At 38.7% G+C, this 22,756-nt stretch overlaps 1 long non-coding RNA gene across 1 annotated transcript; it reads left to right on the top strand.

Annotated features, from left to right (window-relative positions):
* Positions 1 to 288: 288 nt before the first annotated feature.
* LOC115614752 lies at positions 289 to 21,990 on the top strand. The gene is made up of 6 exons (XR_003993837.1): positions 289 to 377; positions 11,069 to 11,190; positions 11,826 to 11,943; positions 17,507 to 17,589; positions 19,305 to 19,438; positions 21,259 to 21,990. It is a non-coding gene; the product is annotated as an uncharacterized LOC115614752 (long non-coding RNA).
* The last annotated feature ends 766 nt before the right edge of the window (positions 21,991 to 22,756 follow it).

Consider the following 22,756-nt stretch of genomic DNA (forward strand, 5'->3'; position numbering starts at 1 on the left):
GAAAAGAAACAAAGCATCTGGCAGAGAACATAACAGATGCCTTCCTACCTAACCTGCTCTTTCACATCTGCTCATAAAATGGAAACTGGCCTTAGAGCTAGGTGACCTGTGCAAATGGAAAGATGCAGCTTAGGAAATATGAATAATTAAAAAAAAAAAAAAACCCCAAAAAAAAAAAAACCCCCAAAAAAAAAGAGCAGCGATGTAGCTATGTATACCAGAAAATATTTGGCTTGGCTGGAGTGTCAGTTTAAAGTTTAAGCAGTTCTTGATTTTTTTCAGGTTTCTTTATGCATCATTAACAAGGACCGCACTACAGCTCAGTCACACAGAAGCTGCTCCCAGGATTTCAGTATCTTGAACTACATATACGAAAGGTATGAAGGTATGACTAAAGTCAGAATAAATATACAATGTTTATAATGTATACTCAAAGTGAATAATGCTGTGTTGTCAAATTTCAATTAACTGTGGTTGCTTATTTGGTCTAAGGATTATCTTTGCCATGGACCCTGCGCACTTGAACCTGGCAGATTGCTTAACTGAGATAAGATATTGAGCAACCCGGGCTCTTCTGCCTACAGGGCTGGCTCAGCTCAGCACACACTGGGCGTGGGACCCACTGCTAGGCCAGCAGGACTCACTGCAGTCCTTCACAGCCCATCCTTTGCCCTCCAACCTTCGCAGTCCATCCTTTGCAGTCCATCCTTCGCAGTCCATCCTTTGCAGTCCTTTGCAATCCTTTGCAGTTCTGGATTGGATTCTTCATAATTTTACTACTTAGAGATTTTTCTACCAATCCCTTATGGAAACCCAATTAAGGATAAAATAGTGATTGACCATTATTGCCTTATTAGTAGAGAAAGAAGCTGTGTAGCTCATGAGTAGTAAATTAGGACAGAGGTAGTTACCCTCCTTGTCACAAATGCCTCTGTGGTAAGGATGATGGTGCCATGGTGGGGTTAGATGGTGCATAGATAACCATGTGCTATATTTGTATATGGCACAACCTGTTGTTACTCGCATAACAGTGATCTCAGTCATAATATGAAGGCTTGCATTTAAATATAAAACATGTGCAAGAAGTTCCTATCATCTTTACCATGAGAGGCAATAAATTTTCCTTTGTAAATAGAAGCCTGAATTAGAAGTTAAAAATGCCTTCTATAAAATACTGTCCAAATATAAATATTTTTCTTCAGATAATGCATTTGCCTGAAGACAGATTAAAAAATGGAACAACAAAAACCAAGCAAACAAAAAACCAAAATCCAAACAAAATAAACAAACAATGTTTAAAAATGCCCTTTCTAGAACTCTGTGGGTGGATTTAGTAGTAAATGATGTTTCTGCAGTGAGGAGGGGTGAAGCAAGCTCAGTCCTGATGGCTCTATTTCCAGCTCCACTAATATATTCCAGAGTATCTTGCAAGAGGTCCTATAAATATGAATATAGAAAAACTGAACATTCTTTTACACAGGCAGGTCTTTTCCTCAAGCATAAATAGTCTGGTTTTTTTGAGATAAAGGCTATATCATTACCAAATCAATGGCTGGAATTTCTCTTTGAAAAGGAATCCTTGTAACTGCTGTGTTGCTGAAGCCAAAAGCTTATAACTTCCACTGAAAATCATACTAACTAGCACCTTTCGAACTGTACACAAAGTTAATATTACATTATGTTGAAAAAAGAAAGTTCTAAAGCTACTTTCTCTGTAATGAATTTGGAGGGTTTTATGCTTAAGTAGATGTAAGTCTCTTCAGTTTTTTGAAATTATTCATGCACCTAAATACCATGGAATGACATGGTAGTTAGGACAGTAAATATAAATCAGTGTCTATTTTTCTTATTTATTATTAATTTAAATCTGAGCTTCTTAAGAATTTTATTTTTTTTTAACTTTCTTTAATTAAAAAGTAAAAAAGTAAATATGCAAGCAGTCATATTCCTCAGTGTGTGCATGAAAACACATCCTCTATCTAAAACTCCATAAAAAGCAAGTGTTACCATCATGTATAATGTACAGGAATATGTTTAGGGTAGTTTAGAAGATTATTTTCAGCAGGCATTGAGTTCTAAACTATACAGAAAAATAAATAATAATTCCATTAGATCTGGATCTTTTAGAGTTGTTTGTTTGAGGATGCATGGCTTGATTTAAAGAGCTTTAAGATATTCTTTGCCTTTCTTATGACAAGTAACATAAAAAATAAAAGATTTCCCCATATAACAGTAGCCGCTGGTGTCCTGTGTCTGGGTATTAACCTTTTTAACCCTGTCAGTTGGCTGGGGCCAGGAAATATAGACTAGTCTTTTACAACTCTTCTGTGTGTCACAACTTTATTACGCATCACATTTTTACTCTTCTGAAGCGTTTGTAGTACTAAAAAAGTCTTGTAAAGAGAATGCAGTGTTACATGGCTAAAAAGTATGTAGGACTGAATATCATATATTTTTATCAAAGCTATGTCCTTCTTCATCCACAGTGCATTATTGTTGCTCTGTAAAATCTTAACATCAAAGAAAGACTGGAGGTTCTGTTTCATATTTTGTAAAGGTGATCTCTGAGCATTTCTAGTTGAATTATTCAATAGTTTGCTGTATATCATTTTGCTGATGACAGGAAAGCTGTCTTGTACCTTCAGTAGTGTCTGTACAAAGTTGGCTTGTCTTTCAAGTTAGTATAAAGCCATATATAGCTGATTAGTAATAAATATTTCAACTGCTATTAAAGAAATCTTAGTTCCTACAGGCAATGCTATTGTCCATTGCTTATATAGATTATACTCTTCTCAGAGAGCTTCCATTGTGCAAAACCATTAAGAATAATGAAAATTATACGAGCGCTTAAAAATCTCTTCACGGTAAGATGGCATCATATTTCTAGGAGAATCAAAGACACCCTTTAATTCACAGAAAAACATTGCTTTATCACTTAATTGTAAATCTTCAGAGACACACATTATTTTCAGTAATCCAGACGGTGGTAGAAGAATGTTATCATCCAGTAAATATAATTTTGTTAAATATATAGCAGCTTTGGGCATTACATTGCAAGCTGTATCCAATTCTCTTCTCATTGCTGGGGTTATAGCTGATGCAATAGCTTGGCTCTGTGTGCCTTACTTTTATGTCCATTTTTTCCAGATTGTCACCCATAATTTACTATTCGTGTTTATGCAAAAGGTTCACCTCCAAGCACTATTTCTTCACATAGCCATGGTAGCAACTGGTTCAAGTGACTTAGAGAGGGTGTGCCCTCAATCCATAGAGGTATCTGCCTGCCAGGGGCAGGAACATTATAGCAAAAGGAGTCTTTTCTCCTGTTTTGACCCTGACCTTGGACCACCACCTGGTGCAGGCAGCCCCAGGCATCACCTTTGGCTGGGGAAAGCTGCTTTTCTGCCTGTACCTCCTGCCTGCACTTCTCTAGGATCCCCTTCACATTGCTTGCACCTCTGCCACTGCTCTCCTACTTTGAAGCCAGAAATGTGTAAGGTTTCGATCCAGCACTGAAGCAAAGTTTATGCTCTTTGATGGGCAAACCTGACCAGGCCTGCAATGGACTTTCACTTCTGAGGTCACAGCCCAAAACCTATTACCTTGGGCCCTCCAAGTTCTTGCTTGTTTTCTTTTTTTTCCTCTTTTTTTTTTTCTTTCTTTTTTATTGGGGAGAGTGGGGATGTGTTCATTTGGTTTCTGCCTCAGCAGCCTCCTTTGATTTAACTTCTGGTGGGCAAGCAGGGTAATGTCACACAGATAACCTGAGGGAACTGTGACATTTATTCCCCATACTTCTGTCATCCTCCACAGCAGGGAGGCAGGAAGCTTAAATATGATCCCGGGAGCATTCAAATGAGACTTCATCACAACTAGATGGAATTTGGTTCCCAAAATCATGGTTTCTCCTTAGCAACTCTAGTCCTTTAGAAAACAGTGGCAAAGACTGTGGCGACACTCCCTGTAAGGAGGTTTTGGGTGCTGCAGTGGGATTTCAGCTTCGTCCCAATCCCTCTGTGTACCTCTGGCACACTTTGGTAGACAGCTTTCTGGGAAATGGATTCAATCAGGAGGAGCAGTAAGAAATACAGTGAAGGGAAGTTTACTCATATGATGAGATGATACAACACTGCAATAATCTGGAAATAGATGGACTGAATAGCCTTTTACTTGACTGATTTATAAGTGAAGTAGACAAAATAAAGGAAAATATACTTTGAAGAATAATCCTAGCTCAGACTTTTCATCTGAAACTAGTTTGAGTTGGTCACTATTCATATTTTCCATTTCTTAAACTAATCAGTATTTACAGTTTCCAGTTTGAAAAAAAATGCTTACCATTCAAAATGCCCAAATCTTAACCAATGTTAACTCATTCTGACCTGAAATAAAACCATGGCATTTTTGAAATTTTAAACAAAACCAAAATTTGAAATTGTAAAATGTGTTCTCAGTCTTTAGACATATTTATAATTTTGCAACATATTTGTTGTTATAAGCGAGTTCTGTTCCTTGCTAGTTTGTGTTATGTCAATAGTAATCTGATAATGCAGTTAAGTATGGTCTGTTCATTTTTAATTAAGGAGAAGAAGGGCTCATCTGATTAAAAAAACTCCTCTTTTCATTCACAGTGGGTATATCTTAACCAGCCCTGACAGCACTTTAGTTTTCTTGAAAAACTTTCATCCACTTCTGAGATTTTATCAAGCAAGATTATGGAGAAGGAATATTCTACTGAAATATCGTAAGCCATATATATGGAGAAGGACCAGGCATACCTAGTCTAAACGAATTACAAATAGAGATGTAACTGAGCTGAAATTTCTGGTCTAATGAGTACCCATTGATTTAGTGGGAAGGATAATTTGTTACCCTTCTTTTTTCTGTATCACAGAGCCTGTTTACTTGATAAATATGCTTTAAACCTTCACATTACATTTTAGATGCAAATAGGTTTGTTGTTTTGTTTTTGGTTTTTTTTATAAACTCTATACATGCTATATAAATACTATCCTGTTTTAGTATGATAATCAATTTTATCCATGCTAAAAATAGAATTTCCTTGTTCTACATTCGTAGCTGAAATATTATTTTGATTCAAGATCTTACTTTCATATTTTTAACCAAGTGAGTTTTATGGTAAAAGAAATTAGAGTTGCAATACTTTTGGTTCCAGCAGCCTCTTGGGATACATTTTATGCAATGCATGCCCCTGCTTTGCTGGGCTTTGCCTTTCCCTATTGTCTTTTTCCAGCACAGCAAATACAATTGCTTTATACCAAATATCACACATGACTTTTTTTTTTTTTTTTTTTTTAAAGGTTATCCCTTTCTGGCATATTTTTCTAATTTATAATATGTTAGTCCATCTTCGTTTTATTCTCATCACTGGCATGACTGAGAGTTTGGAACTTGTTTTTAGATTTTTGTCTATATGCAATTAAATGCAATCAACTGTAAAGTGTTGGTCACTTAGTTCAAAATGCTGAAACAACATATCCTATTTTAAGGTTTTGTTTTTTCTTCAAGACACTAATATGGTGTTCATTATCAAAGGACAAAGGGCACTCTGAATTGTAATAAGGACTTTCTGGTTTTAAATTCCATTACTTGCATTAAAACCATTTACTGCCACTAAGAAAAATGAGTATAACTTTGTGCAGTTTGTGGCAAATAGGCAGTCTTTTGATATCTTATAGCAGAATGTTTCAGTTAATAGGCATGTACTTGAAAGTACCCTTTCACACCAATGGTTGCAAGTGCATTCTGTGTTTTTGTTTAAGTCTGACATTCATGAGAAGACAACCAAGATCTGTTTCTTATTGTGCTTTAAAGAGGATTCTTTGGAAATTGCTGAATAACTTAGCAATATGCTCTGTATCATTTTTACTGATGACAAGAGAGATGTCATCTCTGGTGCATCTGTCTAAAGTATCCTCTTGGATAACTTCTGTATATTGCAATCTGCTTCATTTCTTCAAATAGGAAGCAGTTTCAAAAGCCCTGTTAATTGGCAAATACCAAAATATTTCACTCATTTGCAAGAGACAAAAATAGAGCATGCTGACTCTTGGGAGGAAAAAAACCCCACAACACTCTTGCAATTAAGAGCAGAGCTGCTTTTTCAACACAAATATGTCGTATCATTTCAAGCATTCAGGTCTTTGCCTTGGCCTGTTTAATGATCGCAGCTGTACCAAATTGGTTTATCTTCCAGTGAAGGTCAGGACAGCTGGTCAGCCCTGGAGACTGACTTTCATTGTATTTTAGTGTTTAGATTAATTTTGTTTTGTTTATCACTTTTGTACTTGGAACAAAAAGATTTCCAAATACAACCCTTTCGAATCAAGATGTAGCCTACATCCCCAACTGGTGAGGCCACCATCTCACCAGGCATTATCTGCAGGATGGCTCAAACCTGTTTGTACAGTCCTTCCCCCATGGGTTTTTCAGGACTGAATCAGGTGAGCGTTGAGCACAGGCAGCACATGCTTGTGCTGAGAGGCAGCCGAGGTTTTAGCTGCTGGTCTTTCTCATAGAGAAGCCTGCAAGTCTGCATGAAAACTTGGTGTAACAGGCACTTGAGGCGCAGCCTAAAATAAATCAATGCTCCAGCTGCCTGCTGGTACACTTAGCATATTAGCTTAAGTGAGAAATGGGGGAGTCACCGCAAAACAGAGCTGAATAGTTCTTGAACAATAGTCATTTCCTGTAAATATTCCCCTTCTTTAAAAACAGAACAACAGCAGAAGAGCAGGGCAAAAACGAAGGGAGACAATGGGAGGGAAAACAAATAGGGTGTACCTCCAAGTTCTGGCTGTTATGCTGGGTATCGTCTCAGTCACCAGGTAAGACCGCCTCAGCAGCTAACATGGGTTTTCAAATATAGAAAGAGACAGCTGGGTCGTGGTATTGGTAAAAAGAAACCTGCCATGACTGAGAAAATGTCCATTACAAAAATGAAGTCATTTTCATCGCATTTTAGTCAACGGTGCTAGCTGAGGATGCTCAGTTAACATGTTTGTGTTGGGTTTAGCCTGTTAAATAGTTGGACTGCCCATGACATGGTATCTCAGTGGAGACCCTTTCTTAATCCAGAAGGCTCAGTTTTATGATGTCCCTTATCTGAACCAATACTTCCCCATAATTTGGGCTTCTCATACCCAGGGATTTTGTGACCCCATAACTGCCTGCTGCAGAAGGCCAAGAAATTGGTAGCCTCTAATTGTAAAATCCTCTTGAAAACAGCAAACATTGTTTAGCAAGATGTGAAGAACTTTACTGTTATTGCTACCTTCACCTTGCTCCACTCTTCTTTCTTCCAAAATAAAACAAAAAAGATAAAAAAAAGTCACCATTTAAAACTGTAAAAACTATCTTTTTTCTTTATATGATTATACTTTGTTTTCCTTTTTTAACATCAGTTCAGGCAATGTCTTTGTCATCTAGACTTACAGTGTGTTTTTAAGTTGTCATCAGAAACATTTCTTTTACTGACTGCCAATCACTAATTACTTCTCCTGTATGTGGCCATAAACATTACATGTAGATATATTGGTATATAATATTCATGTGTTTTATGTTTGTATAAACATACTGCTAATACTGTGTTTCTCCAATAGAGAGCTCTATAAATCTAGACCTCCAGAGATACCTTATAATGACTTAAACATTACACCAAACAAGAGATTCCAAGGGGACATGATCAGGATGTAATAATGGGCCAATGTCAAAAAGGATTTATGATTATTATTCATATGACTCAACCATATGCTCCAGCTACTGCTGTAATCTTGCTAGTCTTGGTCTGACATTTGTAGTGATAATGAGTAAAATTGCATTACGCCACAGAAAAAAATAAAGACACTTAAAAAATAACTAGTGGGCTGCCAGGAGAAACATTGACCTCCTCTATGAGGTCAAGAGATGGTTTTAAAATATGCTGGATGCTCCTGACAAAGTTGGAGCACTCCAAGGATCTGGCAACCAGCTGTTCTAGCTTTATTAGAGAACTTAGATATAATTGAATTCCTAAACCATATGTCTTTATCACTGCAGTTAAATACCATGCATGATCCTATCAGGTTGACTTTAAAAAAAGGAAGTTACCTATTTCATTTTATGTAGTAAGACAAATGGTATCTGTTCTAAATAATGTGAGATTGGGGAAGATACTTAAACAATCTGTGTTTCCAGGATCACCTGAACAGTTGTGGTACCTGTCTGTCTTTCCTGGTTAAGCATCAAGCTTCCAAGTGACTACAGTGAAGACTGATATTTCTGGTTTGTTTCCCTCTAACAGTCTTGGTCTGTCTTGGTCTTTTATGGAGCAACTCTTGACTCTGGCTCCAGCTGAACCTGGTGCTGACTGGGAAACAGTAGCTTATCTGTGCTGTTTCCAGGCATCCTTGTTTAGTGTGAATTTAGCAAACATGCAAATACTTTCTGGAGAGATGTACAGACACTGAGAACTCCTTCCAGCTTCTGGATTAATATATAGTGTTGTGCAAGGTAAATATGATTGTAGACCTCCTTAGTTTCTGTCAAAGTCCATTAATGTTCCATTACTGACTTCAGCACTTAGGTGGGAGGTGAAAACTCATTCATTTCTCAGTAAGAAAGAGAAAACTCAGGTGAAATGGCCTGTCAACCTCCCTAATCCTGCAGTGGTGGTTAGCAGACGGGGGCAGCAAGCAAAAATCAAAGGAGCTCATGCATAAGTGGGCTAAATCACAAACCACCAAAGCTGCTATAAAATCATGGCCAAACACAGCAGTAAAGGACAAATATTTAGGCAGTGTCAGTCAGTCAACTAATGTATGTATCAGCATATTAGTAAGGAAATCCCCAGGAGCTCTGTGGGAGTTTTTCTTTTTGATCTGCCACCACCTGCCAGGCTGCTGGCATTGCCCCTGCAGCCACCAGGCAGGCGGGAGCAGTTCCCCTGGGACTGGAACAAGTTGTTCCTTAAGGCAAATAGCCACTTCATTAATTCAAAGGCAGACTGAGCAATCAGCAACAGGTGAGGACTGAAAGACACGGAACCAGACTAGAGGCAAGCTTGTCTGCCTGCCCCAGAACAGTGACAGGAAAGCTCCTTCTCTGCTTGTTAATACCAGCAAATGTTCTTCACTGCTGTCAGACTTGCACAATCTCCATTTTGTTCACACTAAATTCTGGTGCCTCTCTTCATCCTCCTGAGATCCTCAGCCAAAAGACAAGTTCGACATCTGTGAAGCCTGAAGTCTTGGCTCGCACGAACACAAGCACTGGTAGACTCAAGATGTTGTTTTAAGCACCTGACATCCTCCATCTGTCTTCTTTATTTTTAATTATTTCTAGTCTATAGAGTGACCTAATCAAACAAGCTCCCGTCTGATGTCAAGGTTCTCTCTTTCCTTTAATCTCTTCACATTTCTCTATAATTTCTTTTTCCTCTGGAACTATCAAAGAATTTTCTTTAACAAGCCCATCAATGAAAAACAAAGTCTGCATTCTTGAATTCTAAGTCACACATAAACCTTAAAGATGCTGTTTGCTCAGTGTTGACAGAAGCAGTCATCTGCCCTAATTTACCTTCATCATATGTTTTTATTAGAGCTGTGAGAGCATGCATAAACTCACCAGGGGGACATGCACGTTACAGGGCTCTTTTCTTAAACTCTCTCAGCTCTAATAAAAACACACAAGCTAAAGCACTAGCCTGTATTGGCACAGTAATATCTCTGTGTCCTGTGTTCTTTTAGTATCAGAACAATCGTCTCTGAGAATATTCACTCACTGAAAGTCATCACAACAGCAGCGAAGGAATGGTCTTTGAGGAATGATCTTGAGGAACTGCCTCTCTTCCACTGATGTTGTTCTGGTCAGACCTACCAAAGAGCTTAGTGATGCTTTTACTCTAACTCAGGTGTCAAGGCTGATATCCCTATTCTCACCCAATTATTTTTCAGGTGCTTATAGGACGAAAGTGGTGCCATGGACTAGCACTAATGGGCCTCCAAAAGTAACTAAAATGGCCAACCTATTGCTATAGGCTCACATATTCAAAACAGGGTTTCCATATCCCGTGTGAAATTTTTGAGGCCCCAGCAACTGACAAATATTAGATATGGATGTATATAACCACATGCATAAGCATCAAAAGGAGACAATACGAGCTCAACAGTAGAAAGGTTATCACTGTGGCTGATTGGGGTGCTTCACGTTTAACTTCTAGAAATCACTTAGATTAGAGAAAGGTGTCATTTGATCTTCCATTTTTCCACAGATGCTGCCAAATAATTTTCTAAATCAGTCCCAAATGTGGCCTGGTCTCTGTGTTGGGCCAGTGTGAGTATAGTAGTGTTTTTGTTCTTCCTTACTACCTTTTCTTCTCCCCCCATGCTTCCGCCCAGACTTTGGGGCGAGAGCACTGAGCCCCAGAATATTGCACAAGTTAGACAAAACAAAGCTCCAATGTGCACTAGATATAATAACCTGCAATGTCTCCCCTGTCATCCCAAATTACTGGAACACACTGTGTTTCAGCCCTGCCTACCTACAAGCCTGCCTGTTGGAGAGTTGGACTGGTGCAGGGTCAGGTAACAGCTCCTTGCTGAAATGTGCTTGCATTGCATTGTGCTTGTCTCCAAGGTCATGGGCAAATGGTGCTTATGCTGATCACCTGCAGGGTTCTTCATTAATTATGTGGCTTCTCAGAAATGTTTTGGGAGTTGCTGAATGTATCCAGTAACACTGGGGAGATTGGTCACTGCCAGCAAGCAAGTCAGGCACACAAGACACCCCAACAACTGACTGGTGCCTTCAGCAGTGGCAGAAACCAACTTCCCCATTTAGAGTTCAGTGGGGGGTAAATTTTTCCCTCTGCACCAGGCTGGCAAGGCTACACATTTGAAAGATATGCTTTGTTTAAAAAATAACTCTTCTATGACATGATATTGAAGCCATTTCTGAAAAGATACTGGATATGCATTTAATAAACTCTCTATCATGGTCTTTGGTGATATCATTGATTTCTTGCTTTGTTAATGAAGTTCATTGTAATTTTGGTCTTTTATCTTTCTAGTGGGTGTTGAGAAATCATTGACAGACACAATGGATGGACTGTGTGGCCAAATACACTCCAGGCTCTTCTGTGCAAAACAGTTAACTGCTACAGTCTCAGGTGACTGGACTTTATGAGCTAAGGTACTGTTTCAGCCTTATAGTTCTTATAGTCCTAAAATAAGCCGGGTCCATTGAAATAGTTTATGTAATAGGTCTTTGAAAATTCGTCTCAACCAGGTAGAAACATGTTAGAAAGCCCTTCTTAAAGTGTACAGCAAATGCCAACAGCTAAGTGACCACGAGTATTTGAAGGTATGCACTCTTCCACTGGATTAGGTTGGCTCAGAAGAAAACATTTTCCAGAACCACATGGCAAGGGGATCCACGCCTGCAATTTTATTGTAGCCATTTGCTCTTGCTATCCACGTACTTTTTCTTTTCCTTGACCCATAAAAAAGCCACCAAGTGTGGCAGAATCCCATGGCCTGTCACAGCATCAGTGAAGACCCCAGCCACCAAACCAGATTTTTTTACAGTACTTTCTTGAAGCCTGAGTATATGAGTTTGGATAAAACATTGTGGCAAGAACTCAAAGGGATTGAAAGGATTTGTTCTGTTTTTATCTGGCTTGCATAATGTAATTTTTTGCTTGCAGCGATATTATTTAATGATGATCACGGCAGAAGTAATTCCTAGTGTCAAGCAGACTTTTGCTGGACACTAGGAAAAAAAGTCCTGTTTAATCTTGCATTTTTTTTTTAGCCTTTTTTAAAAAGGCATCAGTGGAGAACTGAATGTTCAAGAGAACAACTGGAAAGGCAAAGTTCAGAGCCTCAACTGCACATCTGCTCCACCTTCAGATGTGAGCTGACTAACATGGCTAAGGGCAGACATGTAAGTGGAAAAGAACGTGCATCATTTTACACCTATGGATATCCAAGGTAAGATATAGACAGTTCTAAGAGGATGACTAAATCTTTACAATAACAGTTGCCTAATTCACTTCTTAGAGCCTGTCTAGAGATTATGCTTCCAAAGGGGCAATTTGGAGCAAGAGACTTGGAGAATAAGGCAAGAAAGTCATGCCGTGTTCAATAGGGAAGCATGAACACAGGGATTCAGCAGGCTGTAGAAATGGAAAATAGAGATGTAGTAATTGGCGCTATGGACAGATTAGTGAAGATAGGTACACGTGAAGGGATTGTAGTTAAGAAATATGCAACACTCTTCTGCCCATGTCTGGGTCACATACCTGAGCTATGTGAGTGGTTTCCATATCAGGGTTGCACTGTACTAAGCTAGGGGTGTATGGTGACAACATGGCATCCGGATGTTATGTGGTGGAGAACGACATGAGAAAGATCAAATTCCTAGAGCCTGAAATGGACTGAAGATAGTGTCTGTTGGTCTCATTGCTTCCTTTTGATGTTTGCTTTTGATAATCAATATTGGTGTCATTGCTTCCTTTTTAGCACACCTAAAGTGCTTTGCTGGGCATAGAAGTACGCAGGAATGCTTGAGTATTGTCAAAGGTGCTGGAAAGAGAAATCCCATAGTTTAAAAGTGTATTTGGACACTGTTAACAAAGGTCTTTTGGTAGAATGCAACCTGTATCACTGCTAATCTACCAAAGATGTTAATGCAGGAGCAGAGTGTCCAAAATCAGGCCAAGAATCAAGTCAGGGAAATTTCCTCCCAGTGGTCACAGTGTGAGAATAATCACTGCCACCTTTATATCATAGGGATTTCATATCTTTCAACAGACTTTTCTATCATCCTTGCAGTAGTGGTTTGTGAAATGAATGAGGTCCCATAAGTGAAAACATAAGTAAAGTAAGTGACCTTCATACACAGAGGTATAAAATAACAAATCAAGCATCGTAAGAAGCCAGCAGCGCAGTGTGCACAGATGGAAGCAGACAAAATAAATTAAACTAACGTTGATATCTGCTGTATCCCCCAGTATCTCAGAGGCTCTAAAAAGTCACCCACAATTTTTTTCCAGTTGCTTATACTCATATTTTTTAAAGTCCAGAATCGTCTTGATAGATGTTTTCCCTGTTATTTTATGACAAATTGAGGGAAAGACTACCATAATTTTAGTATATACTACTATAGTTACTATAAAGTAACTAGTTGAGCTAGTAATTTAATCATGTTAGATGGCAAAATTTTATTTTCAGTAACAATTTTTACTCTCTTTTGTGCTCTTTAATTTAAGATTAAAACCACTTTTTTAAACCACCATCTTAAAACTCTGAACAAAAAAGAACTTATAAAAGGAAGTAGCTGAATGCTAGTTTCAGGATGTTTTTATTAGAATACTTTTAGAAGAAACTGTTGGTGAAATATTGTTCTTGTAGCTCAGTTTTCCTTACTACTGAGGAAAATCAGAAGCAGAAAAGGAGGTGGTTTCTGGTCACACCAGAAGTCTAGAGAACTAGGGATCAGTCTCTGCTCACCACTTAAACTCATAAAATGTGTAGGCTCATCGCTTAGTTCAGTGGAGTTGCTCCGATTAGCTGGAAGCAGTGCCAGCCTGTTCACCCGGTTACTTCCAACCAGATATATGAACCCATAGTCTGCCTGTCCGTACCTGTGTCCTCAGTGCCAACAGGAAGGAGCCAACGCATCCTTCTGTAAGCAGAATACAGCCATGATAGTGTGTCACGCCAGGAGAGATTTCTTTATTCCAGAAATTGATGTCTTTTATAATGGTACAGAAATACCTTTCTATGTAAATTCTAGCAGCAAATCCATACTGAACTCAACAGATTCAAACCAGGAAAGAATCTGAACAATACATCTAGAGTAGAAAAATCAGAAACAGAAAAACAGGGAGGGTTTTGTTGTTTGGATTCTTTTTCATTTCATTTTGCTGTTTTATATGCTGAGTTCCCAGAGTTTCTGGAAGTTTGAATGCCTCTACCAGGGAAGAGGCCCCAGCTGAGGCATAAACTGGGCAGTTTTGTATATCTGGTCCCATGTTTTCACCTAATGCATGTATGACATTTGACATATAGCTAATTACATATACAGCTACACAGCCAGCCTTCTATGCAAACAGCATTGTATCAACATTTTTGTGTTTTGTGTTTATTAATGTGTTCCATGCCCTGCCATCATCCATGGGGTCTTAAAGTTACAAAAAGCACTTACTGCTGCATGAATATGTCAAAACTCCAAAGTAGAGAAAAAGCTAGGTTACTGCCTTAATAATTCAACTAGCTGAAACACTTTGTTGTAATCAAATGTGCCTGTCTCATTACCACGCTTAAGCAAGCAGCTCAATAGGTGGCTTAGTCCAAGGGCGTACAACCCAATATAAGAAAATCCTGCTTTGTAGCTTGTCTCATGGAAAGCAAACCGTAGATTATGCCCTGGAAGTTGTTTACAGAATAGCTCTAGGTCTGACCTGAAGATCAGGTTGGTTTTCAGCCTTAGGATCCCTTTGGCTTAGTCGGTTGTTGGTGCTCCCGTGCTGTCCAGAGCACTGTTTTCCCGGAGAAGTCAGAGTGTCCTCTGGTGGCTGGTACCCTGCTGTAAATCCCGCGGGCCTCCACCGAAAGAAGAGGGGGTGTAGGGACTGCAAGCTGCTGAGCCAAACAACCCTGGCTTTCACTTTGTAAATCAGATAGTAGGGCTTTTGCCATGCAGTATCTTACTTTCCTCGCAAGCATTCTTGTTATTCAAAATACCCTGTGATTAATGAAAATGCTCCAACGGATCCTGCAAAGCGTGGCCTCTCCTCCTGGTCCATGGAGTGGCCCTGATGCTCTCACTGGTGCAGCCGTGGCATTCCTACCACTGTAAGGGGGCATGACAGGGCAGGCTCAATGACTTCTGCCGTGAGATTTTCATAACGATAGGTTGTGTCTGTGAAAGCTTGTAACTCAGCTTGCGTGCACCCACATCACACAGTGCTGTGGGAGCTGCTTTTGCCACGAGGGCTAAGATTACAGAGCAGTTTCCTCCCAGCCTCGTGACTCCACGCGCGCACACATGCATGTTTCCAAAATACTCTGTTCTGGGGTATGAGGGGTTTTTTTGGCGGACTCACTCTTTGCCAGAGTATTCAGGAAAATCCTTTGAGCTTGCTGGGGGTTGTGAAAGGATAGCAATGATGCTTTTCTTACTAGTCAAAAAATCCCAACCTCCACTTATTTCAGCAAGCAAGAAAAAAAACTACCGTGGGTCTCACAGTGTGTCTCTTCACAAGCCTCCTTCTCTCCAGTCATAATCCTCTTTCCCAAAAGCATTGCTTTCACTTTCCCCACTGCAAAACTCTCTCTGCTCTCTCTCCTTTCTATCAAAGCTGTTCTTCCTTTTCCTAGAAAATCCTTGCTTCTCACTTTTCTCTCAATCTTTTAAATACCAACTGCTCCTCTGCTTGGACCTTACCTATTCCACTCCAAATGAGTGGAATTTGGCCCCGTATCAACCTCCTGGACAGGCCCCCAAACTCAGGGTTCACAGGAGTGCCCCTCTGAGGTGGAATCCTCAGAGGGGCGAAAGGCACTATTTTATTCTCTTCCACACCATTTTAAGCAAAAAGCTAGATTACCCAGATAATGACAGTATTTGAGCCCCAACGATCCCACAGTTTCTGTAATGAATTGGCTGGAGTATTCCTGAGAACAGCACTTTGCTAAAGCCCCTGCACTGATTATTATTTTATTCCATTAGCATGACATTTTTATTCAGTGGAGTCAAACCCTCTCTCTTCACTCTGCTTGTCACTCAGATGGGCGGAGTTGGCCCATTTGGATGTCAGAGAAGGATCTGGTCCTGTTACTTTGTGGTATCTTTCTCTGTTTGTAAATTTTGTCCTCCGTTACTTTAGCCTGCATGAAGCGGGGGTATCCGACATTTTAAGTCAATTTCTTTGTAACATCTCTAAATTAAACACTCCATCTTGTTTGTTAGTTTGGTTTATCTTTACTGTCATCTACCATGAAGCTACAAACTCCACATCCTTTCAGAAAACAAACATGACTGACAGCAATCGTTATACAGAAAAGCTGAAGCAAACCATGCTTTGATGGATTTTCTGTTAGGATTCATAATAGCATGGAGTTAAAAGAGAGAAAATAGGTGCTTTGGAGCATAAGATCGTAAAACGCTAATTTCAGTGACACAGTGGTGGACTGAGTAAATATAGAAAGGATTTATTATGAAGTTCTTTAGTGTTGTTGGCACTAACAGCAAATTGCTGGGCAGCATTATATCGCCGAAATCCAGGAAATAGCACAAACATTGAACCACTGTATTTTCAATGACAATAATGAGAGAAGCTTTGGTATTGGTTGGCATCCCCACAAAAGGCACATGTTGGCATGTTCAGGAATGTAAATGATAGATCTGCTGCTTGAAGTTTATAATTATTTAATCAAACCCAGACTGCAGAACCTGGAGGGACATCGTGTATCCTTAAAGGAGAAGAAAGAGGGAGAGAAAGAAAAGAAAGTCATACTTTGCAAATGATGGAATGCATCAGTGCCCTGGGTGTGCCTACCATGAATATATGACTGCTGCAGAATTTGTGGGTGATCCTTTCTGCTCGCTACATCACCATGTATTTAAGTAGCCCTGCAGAAAGCAAATTGCCGACAATCTCTTTTATGTGCTGATGGAAGTCAGATCAATTATCTCCCCTTCTTTTCATGGAAGAAGGAAAATCTACAGATCAGAACAGGAAACCACTCATTAGATGAACTATTTCTACACTACTGTACACACATATACAACCTCCCCTTTTCTCTCCTGCAAACAGACATGCATACAGCTAACAAGCCCTCTCTCTTCTAGACACACAGACACGTTACTTTTAGCTCACATTTCATGTTCAGATTATTGCTACTATGGAATTTCAAGAAGACTTGTTTTGTTTCTATTTTTTGTAAGGGAAAAAAAAAAAAGAAAGAAGATAATGAACATTCCTTTTTCAGAAATAAATCTCCCAGCACTGTGTGTTCTGGCCGGTAACAAGCTGAGTAGCAGAGGTCTGCTATGTTCCCAGCCTGGGCTTTGCTGCCGACTCAACTTCCAATTTAGTCCTAGCGTGATGGAAAAAGAAAAAAGCCTTTCAAAAGCAGTAATTGTATGTTTCTGGGGAGAGAGAACAAATTACTAAATCAAATTAGCATTACATTTCATTCCTAGACCCTAGGAGATTCAAGGATTTACATAAGATACTTTCTTAAATTATGTTGTTAGTGTAAACATTAAGATTCTGCACAAGACCCTGAGAAGCGATGCACTGTTAGGTGATGTCATCATGCAGTATTTTTTCCTAAAAAAAGGAAGAAATGCCTTAGCTGCACATATCAACATGATTGCTCTATTTTTAAAAATAAAATGCAGGATTTAATTGTATTCCGAAGGGTTTAATGTCATTAATCCATTCACTGTGTGTGCTAGGAATACTTGCATTGTTTTTTCTTTTCTCTCCTCACAGACAAAAATATTTGCTTCATGGCTGGAGAAGATGAAATCCAGGCCCCACAGAAGGCTGCTGAAGTTACCATGGATTTCTGTCGGGTAACCATTTGACTCCAGTAGGCTAAATAAGGGTCCTCAATATTACTCCATTTTCCATCCCAAATTTCTGTATCTAATGACCTCCTCCTTCTTTTGTATCACTAAATTCTCTGTAATTCTATTTCAGTTTATTGATTTCTTTTTTGCACACTGAGGTAGAGCAAAGTTGCCATGTGGGGCTCCGCAGGTTATTACTCTTCTCTGGGCAGCCGCGGTCTGGCATGCTGCTCCAACCAGCCACGTGGCACTGGGCTTCCTCCAGCTCGAGTTTTAAACCTCACTCTGCCAAAAAAAAAGATGCAGTGATCAAAATAAAAATTAAAAAAAAAAAAAAAAAAAAAAAAAAAGCTTCTTATTGTTAATTTTAGAAGTTTCAGGTCTGTTGAACTGCTGCAAATGGTAAAAAGAGAAATGAAGTATTTGTGTCCTAAGACATGTAAAGGACAGTCAGTGCTGTTGTAGTTGTTGAATTAGAACTACCCCATTTGAAGAGCTAAGCCACAATAGCATAAAGAAATATGCAACTTATGTTAATTTTTTTCAATTTAAAGATGACTTAAGGAGTCATACAAAACAAAGACAGCATTAAAACATATCCAAGCCAAAAAGCTTCAGAACCGTACCAAATGATTGTAGTGTTGTTTTATTTTAAGTTGGACCTAAACAGTTCTGTTAATCCTAGGACTCCTGTATATGTTTTCTCTGTTTCTGACGATAAATGCTCCCCACAAATTTATGCAATAATATGTAATATATTCAGGAAAACGAATTACTGAAGCAATTTATGCTTGGAAAGTTATCTCTAAAGCCAGAGGGATAGAAACATTTTGTGTAATGAGAACTCACATCCCACACGTAATTTCTTTTATTTAATCTACCTGTGCATACAAACCTATTATTAAAAAAGAAAATAATTGGCGGAATAAATTCAGCAGTTGAAAGGCATAAGAAAAATATGCAAATTGTGAAATAAACAGCTAAAATTACAGGTATTTGAAACTCCTTTATTAAAAATAATTATAAAGCTAAAAGTTGAGTGCATATCATAATATGCTATCTAAACGCACCCTTCACTACCTTGCAATTTATATTAATAGAGTATTGGGAAAAAATGAGCAATGACCCATTCTTCTTATTTTTTGGGGGGAAAGGGAGGGTCTTTTCTTGAAAAGGACTGTGGAATTTACATTTCCTGGGGTTTGTCCATTTGCCAGCACTAAGGCCATCTCTGTGATTTACATTTTTTACATTTAATGATTTTCTCAAACACAATAAGAAATTCTCTTTTTTAGTTCTGTTTTTAAAATCTTCACTACTGATAAGAGGTTTTAAATAAGATCTATGATTAAAGAAAGATATGGGTTGATTTTACAGTTCAGAGTTCTTTTAAATATAAATAAATCAAAAATAAAAAAGAAAAAAACAAACACAAAGAACAAACACAAAAGATCCCCAACAAACAAAACCAGGACCACTTGGGAAAGCCTTCACTCATTGACTAATCTATAAGGATCAGCCAGAGAGGTGAAGGAATATCTACCATATCTCATTATATTCATATGAAAAACATAATCCCTGCACATTTTTTTGTGTGTTGCAAAAAGTTTCATTTCCTGCTAAAGTTTCTGGGTGCACTGCTTAGCTGCTGGTCTTTCTCAAAGCCAGAGATTTCAAATGAGGCAGATCCATTACCCAAACACATGTGCTCTCTGCAGCTGATCCCAAATCCAGTGAAATCAAGGGGAGACCATGCATGAAGATCAGACATGCCAGCTGCTCCACGCAGGCACTGCTTTGCTGAAACCGAAGGAGCCACATCACTTCACACCAGAAGTAATGCTGCGCAGAGGTTGGGTTTGACTGATATTTTAAAACCAGCTAGATTTCTCAGTGCACAGAAGTCTCAATATTTGAAACATGTAGAACATATATTTTGTATGTCAATAGGTTCATTGCTAATATGTCAGACTGTATGTCTGTGCTGAAGACACTCCCTAGGTATGACCAGGAGCCATGCATTAATAAAATTCAAGAGAACTGGGTTTATTCATTAACACACTTATGCTCAAAAAATGTGTTTCCACCTCAAGGATTACTTTTTTCTTTCTTATATCTCCCATCAGCCTTTCTCCAACCTATTTGCCATGTTTGTAATTTTTTTCAAATGTCATCATTGTGACTATGTCAGCTTTTCTATCTAGCAGTTGGAAAGTCTACACAATTCCTTCCTGGTTGTCCAAGAGCACTGTGTGCACCAGCAGTCTGTATTTTGGGAATTAAAAAAATGTAATTATATGCTTAGATATCTTGTGTCCCTAACTCATCTGCTGGTAAGTAGCTGCCAATGTTTAGCCCTGGATTCTTGGTCCTTTCCAGCTCCAGGAGCTTTGTGTGTGGCAGGGAGAGTTTTGGCACATTCCCAGGGAGGTGCCAGCTGTGCTTGAGCCAGCTGCGCTTCTCCCTTCTGCTTCTGTATCACTGCATGCGTCTTCAGACACTGAAGTTGTTGATGGCAAACATGTAGCTTAGTTTGTATTTCAGCAGCGTTAGATGAATTATGGCTCCTCTGTTAACAGCTGTCTTCCTTTTGCAATTTAGGACAAAATCTGTTCTTCAAAGCATACTGCTTGGTTAAAGTGTTTGTGTACAATCGTTACCCGAAATTTTGTCTTACGAGATTTCATTTTGACAGGCACATACAGAGCACACGATATTTTAATGTGGTGTATTTATATCAGATGTATACATAGCAATTCATCCATATCTCTGTGCATCAGAGAGTTTTGTGTATAATGTAAATAGCACAACTTTTTCAAACAGCACTTATGCTTCAACAGCCTAAATCTCCATTCATCCTATGTTAGCAACATGAACAAATTTCTCCAACCCTTCAACCCAGAAAGGTAAACATGCGGTTGAGGGGTGAACCCCTAAATTAATGGCATGGTCTATGCTGATGTCACTGGACATGACAGTAATTCCACAGCATAAAACTCACCCAATATAATATCAACACACACAAGACTTCAGACAAAGTTTAAACTGAACCTTTTTCTATGAAGAGTAGTGTTTCACAGTCAAATTATTTTGCAGAAATGTGCTTATATAAACAAAAATGTGGATGCAGAGAGACCTGCACTGTTCATTCGATTTCTTTTTAATAAGACATTACAATAAGAAGTGTTTTATCATTTTAATTAATCCTATTGGATTTTTATACCACATCATTATTAATTATACCTGTTGAACATTATAACATAACACAATGATGAAGAACATTCAAATTTTAATATTTCTATGGCTGTAAGCCACAATGTTTTGTGGCTTTCAGTCTCATATCAATATTAATGTTCAGCTAGTTTTTATGCTTTGCAATAATTTATTTTTTATTCCAGAATAACCACTGAGTTGGAAGTTCTGATTTCTGATCATCTTTAGAAAGCACAACATCAATATTAGGAGGAAATTCTTTGCAAATCTGAAGAATGTAGTCAAAATTCTATACATATATTCATATCCTTTCTCTGTGCCTCAATTTCCCCTTTTGTAAAAGGGAGAAAGATAAGCCTTCCATTGTAAAATACTTTGAGATTAGCTTATGATGAATTGTTTGTGGAAAATTGTTTTGATCTTTTCTATTATGCTCTTCTGTTTTTTTTTCCCCACCAGATTCTCAGAAGCATGGAGCTACCCAAATGCTGACTCGCCTGCTGAACCTTCAGGCATCTTCCTGCCTACAAAAGTCTTTCCATCATTTCACCTCATCTTTCTGACTTGCTTGTATTTACCTGACTCAGCTACTCCAGACAGGGCTGTAAATACCCTCATCAGCTGGAGCAAGAAGTAGATCAGGCAGACAACGTTGTTCTTTACCAAATATTGCAGTATGTGCTATAGGACAGACAAGATCAGGATCATGGGCTTTATTTTTAATGAAAATGGCTTTTGACTGCACAGTTAGGTGCAGCCCTTTGTAACTGAAGCGTGGGCATCAGACAGCACAAATGCATGCTTTTACTTAGGCAAAACCATGCAGATGCACCTGGCATTACCTTTTGAACTCTCCCAAATACATAGCATGAACTAACTGTGCATTACACCGGTCTATGTATACACTTAATGGGAAATGTTCTGCTACATGCTTAAAATCAGCCGGGTGGAGAAATTGAGTGCAGCTAGATGAACCAGTTTGCACAAACAAAACACACTGGAGATTTTGGCTATCCTCTTGCTCTGGAAGGTAGCATTGTGTGGCAGTGAGCAGAAGACCCAACGATACAGTGCCAAGCGTATCTCAGAGATAACAGCCAGAACCCTGGGAGGACAGGATGTGCGAGGCACTTAAAATCTTATAAGGTTGCTGTTAAAACTAAAAAAAATAGCAAAATTGCTGTTAAAGTCCTACAAAGTGCAGTCTTCTCTGCACTGTTTTCCATTATGTTTGAAAACCTGGTAGTAGTTCAGCAGCCTATCAAAAAAGAAAAAAATAAAGATTATTTTTCCGCAAGTGGGAGGACTGACAAGATTACAGCAGCTGGACATCTATTACTCCAGACTACATTGTACAGAGCTAAAATGGATCTTCCTACAGAAAGTTAAGGTGGAAGAGAAAAAATGGGTTCATTAACAATCCCCATCACTGAAAAGTCAAATAATTTTTCACTCTTCATTTGAGTCCAATTACAGAGATATTACTAGAAATTGTTTTTCTGTGACAGAGAGCTCTGAAGGTGTTTTTTCTTTTTTGGCACTTTGCTTACTGCTCACTCGCATTGCACCCATTGCTGAGTGGAGATTAACACCTGTTACTGTTTTAACAGAAAATGATGAATGATGCCATTACTGGCACAGCTTTATGTGAACAAAATTAAGCTTGCGTGTGTTAACTTTTGTAGTTACAGCAATTACCACAATTACTTTCAAATTATAGTTTGCATAGACCCTGCACCAAAGCTGAAAAACTGAGAACAACCATCCTCCCATTTTCTTGGAGAGGGCTGCAGGCATAATGTAAACTGCAAGCTTGCTCCGTGCTTCCCTTGACTCAAGGGAAAGCTATGAAACATCCCCCTCGTTTTGCCCTCTCAGCTAGCAATTTTCATAACACTGCTCTCTAATATATGTATAAGGTTCTCACATTTCAGTTTATAGCTACATTTGACTCAAA

Source organism: Strigops habroptila, chromosome 11 (genome assembly GCF_004027225.2).
Source record: "Strigops habroptila isolate Jane chromosome 11, bStrHab1.2.pri, whole genome shotgun sequence".
Classification (NCBI taxonomy): Eukaryota; Metazoa; Chordata; class Aves; order Psittaciformes; family Psittacidae; genus Strigops; species Strigops habroptila.